General features: G+C 43.6%; 1 long non-coding RNA gene across 1 annotated transcript in view; it reads left to right on the forward strand.

Moving 5' to 3' along the window:
- The window catches only part of LOC119958659, a 208592-nt gene that overhangs the window by 88277 nt on the left and 108207 nt on the right, over window positions 1–12108 (forward strand). The window lies entirely within an intron of this gene.

Consider the following 12108-nt stretch of genomic DNA (forward strand, 5'->3'; position numbering starts at 1 on the left):
ATGGCATCGCGAAGCAGAATGATAATTACAGAATTTACAGACAAAACCAAATTGAGAATTCGTGATGACGTGCAGAAAACACAACCGAATACAAGCACACATCCATCATCAATTATAAACTTGGAAAGTGGATATTTCAATGCGAAATTAATTTCCGAACAGCTCAGTGTCCGCTGTTGCATTTTAATGCAAACAATAAGATCGCAATCACTCCTTGAAAAAGAAGTTGCTGAATGTTCTGGAGAGGTTTCTGGGTCCAGGTGAACAGATTGACAAATCGTTTGAAACAGCCACAGAGTTTCAAACACCAATACATACTGAAGAAACATTGGGGTCTACTTCAGGATTAATAGAAATATATACCAAAAACTGTGAGAATAATGGACTATTGAGGATTTTATTAAACACCACAGTGGAGATGATGCCTTTTTCTGTTTGAGCAGTTCAACAGAAAACAGAGATATCGAGATAATTCACTTTAGACAATAAATATTAAACATAATCAAAACACAGCCGAAAATTTCCTGTTTTCAGTCAATTACAAAGTTAAAACAGAGAGAGAGAGAGAGAGAGAGAGAGACAGAGAGAGACAGAGAGAGATCGAGAGATCGAGAGCGAGAGAGAGAGAACATAAGAACATAAGAACATAAGAACTAGGAACAGTAGACCATCTGGCCCCTCGAGCCTGCTCCGCCATTCAGTGAGATCATGGGTGATCTTTTGTGGACTCAGCTCCACTTTGCGCCCTGAACACCATAACACTTAATCCCTTTATTCTTCAAAAAACTATCTATCTTTACCTTAAAAACATTTAATGAAGGAGCCTCAACTGCTTCACTGGGCAAGGAATTCCATAGATTCACAACCCTTTGGGCGAAGAAGTTTCTCCTAAACTCAGTCCTAAATCTACTTCCCCTTATTTTGAGGCTATGTCCCCTCGTTCTGCCTTCACCCGCCAGTGGAAACAACCTGCCTCCATCTATCCTATCTATTCCCTTCATAATTTTAAATGTTTCTATAAGATTCCCCCCTCATCCTTCTAAATTCCAACGAGTACAGTCCCAGTCTGCTCAACCTCTCCTCATAATCCAACCCCTTCAGCTCTGGAATTAACCGAGTGAATCTCCTCTGCGCACCCCCCAGTGCCAGTATGAAGGACAAAAAACCATTTGCCTTCTTAAACGCCTGTTGCACCTGTAAACCAACTTTCTGTGGCTCATGCACGAGCCCACCCATAGAGAGGCAGAGACAGAGAGAGAGATGACGAGACAGAGAGACCGACAGAGAGGGAACTTCCCTAGAGCGACTACTCACCAGTAAAATACTTTATTTCAAAATAGAACAATTTATATCAGTCCAGTTCCTGACTCACATTCAGTACAAACCTGCACTAAGAGATACTTTCCGTAATGCTTGCTCACTGCTGTCAGATATTCCACTATGGTTACTGCCCCACACTCGGTGTGATTTTATTCTCACTCCCACTTAACATTTCTTCTGAGAGATTGCCTTCACTGAGATCCAATCTACCAGTATACAAGATTCCACTAATAGAATGACTTCATTAATCAGAGATGCCATGATTTCCAAACGAGGTTTATTGCCAGTTGGTGAAAGGGATTCAAACCATAGACATGTTTAAAGCCATTTGACTTCTCTGAATTACGTTGTTGATCAGGTTTATGTATAACAGTGAGAACGAGATCAGCATTAAACATTTTCAATCACAGTTTAAAATCAGAGAGCCGCTCACACTCAGATTTACATAACTTCAATTGTGATAGTCACTTACCGGGAACACCAACAATAGCAAGGATCGGGTAGAATATTTTCCCGACCATGTAAATTGGAAGCAGCATTTTAGTGTAAAGTGATGTGTCACTTCGTGCTGCTGGCAGTCTCTCTGTCTTATACTCCGAGTTTCCATATTCCCCTAATCTTTTATTTATACCCAGAGGAAGCACCTGAGCGATATTGAGATTGCAACATCAGTGAAACTTACTTTTCAAAGATTAAAACAAACAGATTACGACATTAGGTTCATTTTTTTAAATGAGTGAGTTCACATTTTCCTTCACTGCACTATATTGATCACATTGTTCACCTAACAATAACACAAAGGATGTTGTCCACTGAAAGACCATCAGGCCCACGTGAAGCACGGTAGCATTGTGGATAGCACAATTGCTTCACAGCTCCAGAGTCACAGGTTCGATTCCGGCTTGGGTCACTGTCTGTGCAGAGTCTGCACATCCTCCCCGTGTGTGCGTCGGTTTCCACCGGGTGCTCCGGTTTCCTCCCACAGTCCAATTATGTGCAAGTTAGGTGGATTGGACATGATAAATTGCCCTTAGTGTCCAAAAATTGCCCTTAGTGTTGGGTGGGGTTACTGGGTTATGGGGATAGGGTGGAGGTGTTAACTTGGGTAGGGTGCTCTTTCCAGGAGCCGGTGGAGACTCGATGGGCCGAATGGCCTCCTTGTGCACTGTAAATTCTATGATTTCACATCTTTCTCTCTCTTTAAGTCTATCTCTCTCATTTTACATATGTCTCGCACTACATCTCTCCCTCTCCCTTTGTACCTCTATCTCTCGCAATCTTAATCACAATCTCAGTATCAATCTCAATCTCTCTCTATTTCTCTGTCTCTCGCTGTAGCTCCCTCTTTGTACCTCTCTCTCTCACTCTCTCCCACTTTACATCCCTCTCTTCACTTTATATCTCCCCCTCTCTTTATGTCGCTCTCTCTTCGTACCTCTCTCTCTGTCTCTACCTCTTTCTCTCCTCCTCAATGTCCCTCGCTATCTCTCTCAATTTCAATCTCAGTTTCAATCAGAACCTCAATCTGATTCTCAATCTATCTCTATCTCTGTTTCTCTCTCTCTCTCTCTCTCTCTGTATCTTTCCCTCTATCTGTAGCTCTCTCTTTGTATATTTCTCTCTCTTGACCTCCCTCTGTATTTCTCTCTCTCTCACTATCACTCACATTCTCTTTCTGTCTCTCTCTCTCATTCGTGTCATGTGCGAGTACCTTTACGAAATGGGTGTTGATAAATGAGTGTGTATATAAATATGTGTAGTGAGAGTATCTTTACGAAATGGGTGTTTGTTACTGCAGTGATTACAGAGAGTGGGTGGAGCTGAGCTGTCTGTCAGCTTTTTGATTTCGCTTTCGGATTTTTGCTACAGGGTGAGTTTGGGTTCATTTTAGTCTTGGAAAAGCTGCAATCACAGCAGGATGTGTGTGAATCTCTGAAAGATTATGAATATCCATTTGCTGATTTCAACGTGGTAACTGTTCTCAGTAATGAATTGAAACCTCATATGTTTCTGTTAACAGGTGTTTTTAAGTCTTTTGGATGTTTGGGGATTTATTAAGGATTACTTAGTGTGATATTTTTTGGGGGTTGTATTTGAATTGGTTGTTGCGAAGATGTTCACTCTATGTTTTAAAAAGTTTATATTGAGTTCATAGAATAAACATTGTTTTGCTTTGAAACATACTTTTCGATTTTTGCTCCACCTCACCAATAGAGTGGACCGTGTGCTCCCCATACCACAAGCTAGTAAAAGTTGGGGGTCAGGTGCATTCCATGATACATTATGGGGTTCGCTAAACCTTGACCCATAACACTCGCACTCTCTCTCTCCCTCTCACTTTACCTCTCACTAACTATTTCTGTCTCTCTCTCTCCTTAGATCTCTCTCTCTCTCTCTCTCACTCATTCATTATACCTCTCTATCTCTGTAAATCTCAATCTCAGTCCCATTCTCAGTCTTGGTTTCTCTCTCTCTCACTGTATCTCCCTCTCTCTCTCTCTGTTACTCTCTTTGTAACTATTTCGCTGCATCTCTCTCTGTATCTCACTCTCCGAGTCTCCCTTCCTGTAGTTTATCTCTCTGAATCTGTGTCCGTCTCGGTCTCTGTCTCTCCCTCTCTCTCTGTCTCTCTCTGTTTGCACCTTCTGTGTACCTCTCTCTGTATCTCTCTCTGCCTCTCTCTTCTGCCTCTCTCTCTATCTGTCTGGACATCCCTCTCTGTATTTATCTCTCTCTCCGTCTCTCTTACTGTTTCACTCTCTCTCTCACTTCATATCCCCATATATTTCTCTCTCTGTCTCCTTCTCTCACTGTATCTCTCTATCTCTCTGTCTCAAACTCCATCTCAATCTTAACCTCAATCTCAATCTCTCTCGCTCTCTCCTTCTCTCTGAATCTGTCTCTAACTACAGCTCTCTCTTTGTATTTTTGTCTCTATTTCTCTCTCTATCTTTCTCCCTGCATCTCTCCTTCTCTCACAAACTCCCTATCTGTATCTTTCTAGACCTCCCGCTCTGTATCTCGCTCTGTCTGTCTGAGTCTCTGTATCTCTCTGTGTGTATGATGTGGAGATGCCGGCGTTGGACTGGGGTGAGCACAGTAAGAAGTCTTACAACACCAGGTTAAAGTCCAACAGGTTTGATTCAAACACGAGCTTTCGGAGCGCAGCTCCTTCCTCAGGTGAATGGCGAGGTATGTTCCAGAGACATTTATATAGACAAAGTCAGAGATGCTGGACAATGCTTGGAATGCAGGCATTTGCAGGTAATCAAATCATTGCAGATCCAGGGAGAGGGATAATCCCAGGTTAAAGAGGTGTAAATTGTCTCAAACCCGAACAGTTGGTAGGGTTTTGCAAGTCCAGGCCTAATGGTAGGGTGTAGATGTAATGCGACATGAATCCAAAATCCCTGTTGAGGCCGCACTCATGCGTGCGGAACTTAGCTATAAGTTTTTGCTCGGCAATTCTGCGCTGTCGCGTGTCCTGAAGACCGCCTTGGAGAACGCTTACACGGAGATCAGAGGCTGAATGCCCTTGACTGCTGAAGTGTTCCCCGACAGGAAGGGAACATTCATGCCTGGTGATTGTTGCACGATGCCCGTTCATTCGTTGTCGCAGTGTCTGCATGGTCTCGCCAATGTACCACGCTCTTTGTGTGTATCTCTCTCTCTCTCTCTCTCTCTCTCTGTCTCTCGTCAGCATCTCACTCTGGCCATCCCTCGGTATTTGTCTCTCTCTATCTCTCTATCGCTTGATCTCTCTCTCTCCCTCCCTCTCTCGCTCTCTCTCTCAAACACGTTGCATCTCTCTCGCACTTTACATCTCTCTCTTTCTATCTCCTCTCTCAATCAATCTGAATTTCAGTGTTAATCTCAACCCCAATCTCTCTCTATCTCCATCTCTTTCTCTCCCCTGCTCTCTCTATTTCTCTCTCGCATTTTATATCTCTCTCTCTGTCGCTCTCTCTCTGTCACTCTCAGTCTCTCTCATTTTACATCTCTCTCTCTCTTCCTTTGCATCTCTCTCACTCTCTCCGCTTTCCTCTCTCCGTTGTTCTCTATCCGTTGCTTTGTGTCTCACGCCGATTCCTCCTCTATGTATCTCTCTCGCCCTCGCTCCCTCTCTCTCTCTCTCTCTCTCTCTCTCTCTCTCACTGTACCTCTCTATCTCTCTCAATCTCAAACTCAGACTCAATCAGAATGTCAATCTCAATCTCTCTCTCTATCTGTTTCTCTCGCTGTGTATATTGCCCTCTTCGGTAGCTCTCTCTTTGTACTTTGTACTTCTTTTGTACTTTCTGTCTCTTGACCTCCCTCTGTATCTCTCTCTCTTTCTCCCTCTCTCGCATTCTCACTCTCTCGCGTTACATCTCTCTCTCTCTCTTTATCTCTACATTTCTCTCTAACTCATCTCTTCAATTCCCTCTCTCTAACTTTACATCTTTCTAACTCTATCTCTCTCAATCGCAATCTGAATCCCATACTGAATCTCTCTCTCTCATTTGATCTCCCTCTCTCTGTTGTTACCTGTCTGTAGCTCTCTGGATCTCTTTCTCCGAGTCCCCCAATGTACCTCTCCCTTTCTCTCTCTTTCTCACTCTCTCTCTCTCTCTTTCTGCATCACTCTGTACCTCTCTCCATGTCTCTCTCTATGTACACCCACCTCCCTCCCCCTTTCTGTCTCTCTCTCTCTGTCTGTCTCTCCCTCCCTCTGTGTCTGTCATTCTCTTTTTGCATCTTCTTTCTCTCTCCCTCTCTCACTCTCACTCTGTCAATTTACATCTATCTCTCTTTGTCTCTAACTCACCATCCATCTCTACAACTCTCTCCATGTATCTTTCTCTCTCACTTTACATCTCTTTAACGCTCTCTCTCTCTCTCTCTCTCTCTCTCTCTCTCTCTCTCTCTCTCTCTCTCAATCTCAATCACAATCTCAATCTCAATCCCATTCACAAACTGAATCTCTCTCTCTCTCTCCTCTCTCTCTCTCTCCTCTCTCTCTCTCTCTCTCTCTCTCTCTCTCTCTCTCTCTCTCTCTCTCTCTCTCTCTCTCTCTCTCTCTCTCTCTCTCTCTCTCTCTCTCTCTCTGTTGCTCGCGCTCTGGAGCTCTCTCTGTTTCTCCTTCGTATCTCTCTCAGAGAGATATGTAACTGTATCTCTGTGTGCATCTCTCTCTCTGGATCTCTCTGTCTCACTTCTGCATCCCCCTCTCTCTGGACCTCGCTCTCTGCATTTCTCTCTCTCTCCCACTTTCAAACACTTTACATATCTGCTCTCTCCCTCTCTGTAGCTGTGTCTTTGTATCTCTCTTTCTCTGTCTCTCTCTATCTCTCTCGACCTCCCTTTGTATTTTTCACTCTCTCTATCTCTCTCTCTTTACATCTCACTCTCCCTCTCCCTCTCTCTGATACTCACGACACATCTCACTCTCACTTTCTCTCACTCTCTCTCTCACTCACTATACATCTCCCGATCTGTCTGTCGCCCTCTTCACATCACTCTCTGTTTCTCTCTCTCTGTCACTCACTGTACCTCTCTATCTCTCTCAATCGCAACGCAATCTCAATCTCCACCCCATTCTCAATCTCATAGTTCAGCAGTCTGAACACGACACAAAGTCAGGAGCCAGCACTAACTCGGATAGTTTATAAACTAGCCCTTCATATTGTGGGCTCTGCACAGTGTTGCATGCATGTTCTTACAATATAATTAAATGAAATGCACAGTGAAGAAACAGACTGTTCGGCATTACTGCTCCGTGTAGGTGTTTGTGCGTCACACGAGCCTCTCTCATCCTTTCTTCATCTCACGCTATTAAGACACATTTCTGTGTCTTTCTCTCATATGCTTTGATCCAAATTTCTCCCTTAAAAACACCTCTGATTTTCAGGTCAAGGACATCCTGTGGGAAGGAGTTGCACTTTCTCCCTAGTTTCTTGGAAAATATATTTCCCCTAAATTTCCCTTTGGGTTTATTACCTGCAATATTATATTAATGACCGATATTTCTGAATTGCTGCAGATGTAGAACCACCTCCATGGGTCGCCTGGTGGCACAGTGGCTTGGATGGCTGCTCATAGCGCTCGGTATCCGGGTTCGACTCTGGACTGGGATCACTGACTGTGTGATGTTTGCACGTTCTCCCCATCTCTGTGTGGTTTCCTCCTGGTGCTCAGGTTTCCTACCACAGTCCAAAGATATGCAGGTTAGGTGGATAGATCGTGCTAAGTTGCACCTTAGTTGACATGGATGTGCTGGTTAAGGTTATGGGGTGACGGGGAACTTAGGTGTGGATGGGGCTCTGTAAATGGGGAGAGCATTTATTCGAAGGGTCGGTACAGACTCGATGGGCCGAATGAGCTCTGTATATAATGCTCTGTTAGATCATCTTTAATCTTTTATTTTTAAACAATGTATTTCTAGCCTGGTCAAACTTTTCCGAAAGTTAGAACCTTACAGTTCTGGTATCATCCTTGTGCGACCTTTACTGCAATTTTTCATGCACTCTATATTCTGGATAGAATATGAAGAACTGCACACTGCACTGTATGGTGGTCTAGTTAGATCAACAAACGACAGCTGTATTTTGGGACACAGACCCTCAGCCTCCGCCAGAACTCGGGTTCGATTCCTGGCTTGGGTCACTGTCTGTGCGAAGTCTGTACTTTCTCCCCTGTTGGCATGGATTTCCTCCAGTTGATACAGTTTTCTCGCGAATGACGTACTGCTTGGTGAAGTGGACATTCTGAATTTTCTTCCTGTGTACTCGAACAGGCGCAGGAATGTGGCGACTAGGGACTTTTCACTGTAACTTTATTGCAGTGTTAATGTAAGCCTGCTTGTGACACTGACAAAGATTATTATTATTGTGATCAACAGGTAAACTACATAAACTTCCTTATCTGGAACTAATTTACTTGCATTATCGTCTATCTATTTTTAAACACAAAGCATCGTTCATTGCGTATTGCACATCTCATTGACGCTGAGCGGTGAAAATTCGCAGTGAGATTAGAATCGTGATGTGATCGGAGTCTCAGCGTGTGGGTGAAGAACAATGCCCTCGGTGTTTGGCCATTGCTCCATCTCTTCCACCGTCAGATATCCTGACAGTACCAGATAGCGTGAAGAAGGTTTTGCGTTGACGAAATGAGAACAATACTGTTCCACTGGCAGGAGCTTCCGTAACTAAAGGGATTCAGATTGAGACCCATCGTTAAAAGAACCGAAAAGGCATTCTGGTATTTTTATTGAGAACTGGAATGTGCTTTCTGAAAGGACGGTGTCAGCAGATTCAAAAGTAACTTTTAAAATGGGAACTGTATATTTATTTGTTAATGGAAAGCTGTGGAGGAAAGAGCTGAGAGAGTGGGTCTTGTTGTGCAGTTCTATCAAAGAGACAGAACAGTCACGTCGGTCCGAATGGGTTCTTAGTCTGATCGGTGAAATTGCACGGTAACACGTTATAATGCAAACAATGTTTACAACGCATCTGTCTCCTTGTCAGCAATACATTAGACACAAATTTGATAAATAACCCCGACAGTGCAGAGAGAGGCCATTTAGCTCATCGATTTTGCACCTACACTTTGAAAGAGCACCCTATTTCGGCCCAATCCCCCGCACCAACACCGGAACTGCAACTAACCTATACCTCCTTGGACAGTAAGAATCAATTTTAGGATGGGCAATCCAGCGAACCTGCGCTCTGTTGCACGCAGTACAGAATTCAGCTCAACATGCCCGTGGAAAAAATTGACTGTGAACTGTAACCAAACACTTCTGAAACATATCATTTTTTAAAAATAGTGTACCCAATTCATTTTTTTTCCAATTAAGGGGCAATTTAGCGTGGCCAGTCCACCTACCCTGCACATCTTTCGGTTATGGGGGCGAAACCAACGCAGACACGGGGAAATTGTGCAAACTCCACACGGACAGTGACCCAGAGCCGGGATCGAACCTGGGACCGCGGCATCGTGATGCAGCAGTGCTAAGCACTATGCCGCCGTGCTGCCCTTGTAATACATTCATGGCCCTGATACTTTATTCTCCTGCAGCACACAACCCAGTAAATGCACTAACCTGCACCCCTTACAGCAAATCCTGCCGGATTTCTGAGAAAGCGTTTTGCTGATAGGGTTTGCTCTTCACATCATAATATCAGTGAAAGGTGCGAACACAACTCTGGTGTTGTCTCTCTAACATTATGAGATTATTTATATCATACATTTAATTTCATCAATATTAAAAAGGTTGGACGGTTCGTGTGATGATTAAATGATAATTAGTTACATTTCTAACTTCTGATTTAAAAGAATACGTCTTCGTATTCCTATTCCAAACGGAGAGAAACATTTTCAAATTGATAACCGCTCACTCTGCTGGAGAAGTATATTGAGCTCAAATCTTAACCAATGTATCAGACGACACTTGCTACAATATGCAGTTGAAAAAGCCCATGCTGGTAAACAGAATGCCCCCGTTGTCTTGGACTGATCCCAGGGTTCTATATGATTCGGACACAACGTAATAAAGAGAACGACGACATAGGTTGTCGACTCTACTTTATTAGAATATAATAAAATAATATAAATCAATACGACGACACAAGAATTTCTCGTCCATTTGCTCGTCTGGGACTCCGGGTGTTGACGGCGGCTCAGAGATTCACTGCCTGTAGTCCAAGCTGAGGTCCAACGAATGAGAAAAAGTGCCTGATATTTATACAGTGAATACGTCCAACAGGTAAGCATTTCGGAAAGGCGGCAAAATCCATGAGAACGCCTGAATCTGGACATCTGGTGCCTCACATTCCAGTAAACATCCTGGAACCTGCTAAATAAACTGCCAAGTTTGGGGCAGCACGGTAGCATGATGGTTAGCATAAATGCTTCACAGCTCCAGGGTCCCAGGTTCGATTCCCGGCTGGGAACCCTCCGGGTGCTCCGGTTTCCTCCCACAGTCCAAAGATGTGCGGTTTAGGTGGATTGGCCATGCTAAATTGCCCGTAGTGTCCTAAAAAAGTAAGGTTAAGCGGGGGTTGTTGGGTTACGGGTATAGGGTGGATACGTGGGTTTGAGTAGGGTGATCATTGCTCGACACAACATCGAGGGCCGAAGGGCCTGTTCTGTGCTGTACTGTTCTATGTTATATGTTCTATCCTCACAGCGAACATAATTAACCCATCTCTTACACCTATCCTGAAAATGTAATTCCTCCTCAACCATCAGGAAACAGATGCATCCTTAAGCATTTCAGCGTGCTCCACAAATCCCAGTCCCAGTTCACTTCTACCGGAAAACCATTGCCAACGCTGTGACTGTGAAAGAGCCGCTGACATTCCGCAAAGAGTATTTTTTGTCCTTTGACCTCGCTTATCCTTCTGGCAATAGGAATACAGAAACAATATGAGAGTATCCTGCTCCTCCAGCCTGTCCCACTATTGGTTGATCTATTTATAGGTTCAGACGATATCGGAGCAGAATTAGACAAACTGGCCCATCGAGTCTGTTCCACCATTTGATTATGGCCAATCTCATCCTGGCACTAACTGCGCCGTCCTGTCCATTCTCCATAATCCTTCTTACCCATTCCCAATTAAAAATCCGCTTAACTCCTCCTGAAATGTACTCACTGTCACAGCATCTACCACACTCTGGGATAGCGAATTCCACAGATTCACTAGCTTGGGTAGAAGTAGCTTCTCCTCAACTCAGTTTTAAATTTGTTATCGCATTTGCTAAGACGATGGTCTCTTGTTCTTGAATACCCGACAAGAGGAAACATTTGCTTTACGTCTACTTGATCCATATGTTTTATCATCTGGCATGCCTCAATTTGATCTCTCCTCGTGAGAGAGAGTATATTGCTCAACCTCTCTTCAGACGACAAACATGATCTCTTATCAACCCGCATTGAACTTCCCCCAATACTTGTACATCTTTCCTCAAATAAGGGGACTGAAACTATGCAGAATATCCCAGTTGTGGTCTCACCAATGACTTATATGGTTACAACAATACTTACTTACATTTAGACTCTGGTCCTTTAGCTATAAATGCCAACATTCAATTTACTTTCATTGTTATGTGCTGTACCTGAATGCTAGCGTTCTGTGACTCATGAACGAGGCCCCCAGACCACTCGACAATGGAACACCACGAAGTCTTCCCCCTTTTAGATAATTAGTTACCTTCCCATTATTCCGAACACAACACTTATCCACGTTAACCTCCATCTGCCACGTGTTTGCCCACTCGCCCAACCTACCTATCTCCATGTATTATCTCCTCATTGGAACTTAATATCCCACCTCACTTTGAGTCGGCTGCACATTCGGCTGTTTCGCTTCTATCTCGATAACAAAGTTGTCAATATAGACAGCAAATAGCTGGAGCCCAAGAACCGAACCCATCTGTACCCAAAAAGTAACATCTTGCCATCCAGGAAAATAAAAACACTCATGTATTGTAATTCTACCAAACTGATTCCATTAGATTCCCCATACTCCGCACACACGGCGAAAAGCATTATAGTTCCCCCAGTCGAAACTGATTCTTTTAAGAGTTGTGTTCCAGATTTCCCCTCACCTTTGTGTGCAGAACCGATTCCAGGTTAAAATTTGAAGCTTCTTCCCCATTTGATTTCTGATTTCTCACCAAAGCAACTGAACTAACTCCTGTTTATCGACGCTAATGCATAATGTATTGACTTTAAACATCCGTGTTCTGTCACCACCATTATATCTTCTCCTGGAAGAAACGAAAGAGGTAGCATATCAAAAA

The sequence above is a fragment of the Scyliorhinus canicula genome, chromosome 30 (genome assembly GCF_902713615.1).
Source record: "Scyliorhinus canicula chromosome 30, sScyCan1.1, whole genome shotgun sequence".
Taxonomy (NCBI): domain Eukaryota; kingdom Metazoa; phylum Chordata; class Chondrichthyes; order Carcharhiniformes; family Scyliorhinidae; genus Scyliorhinus; species Scyliorhinus canicula.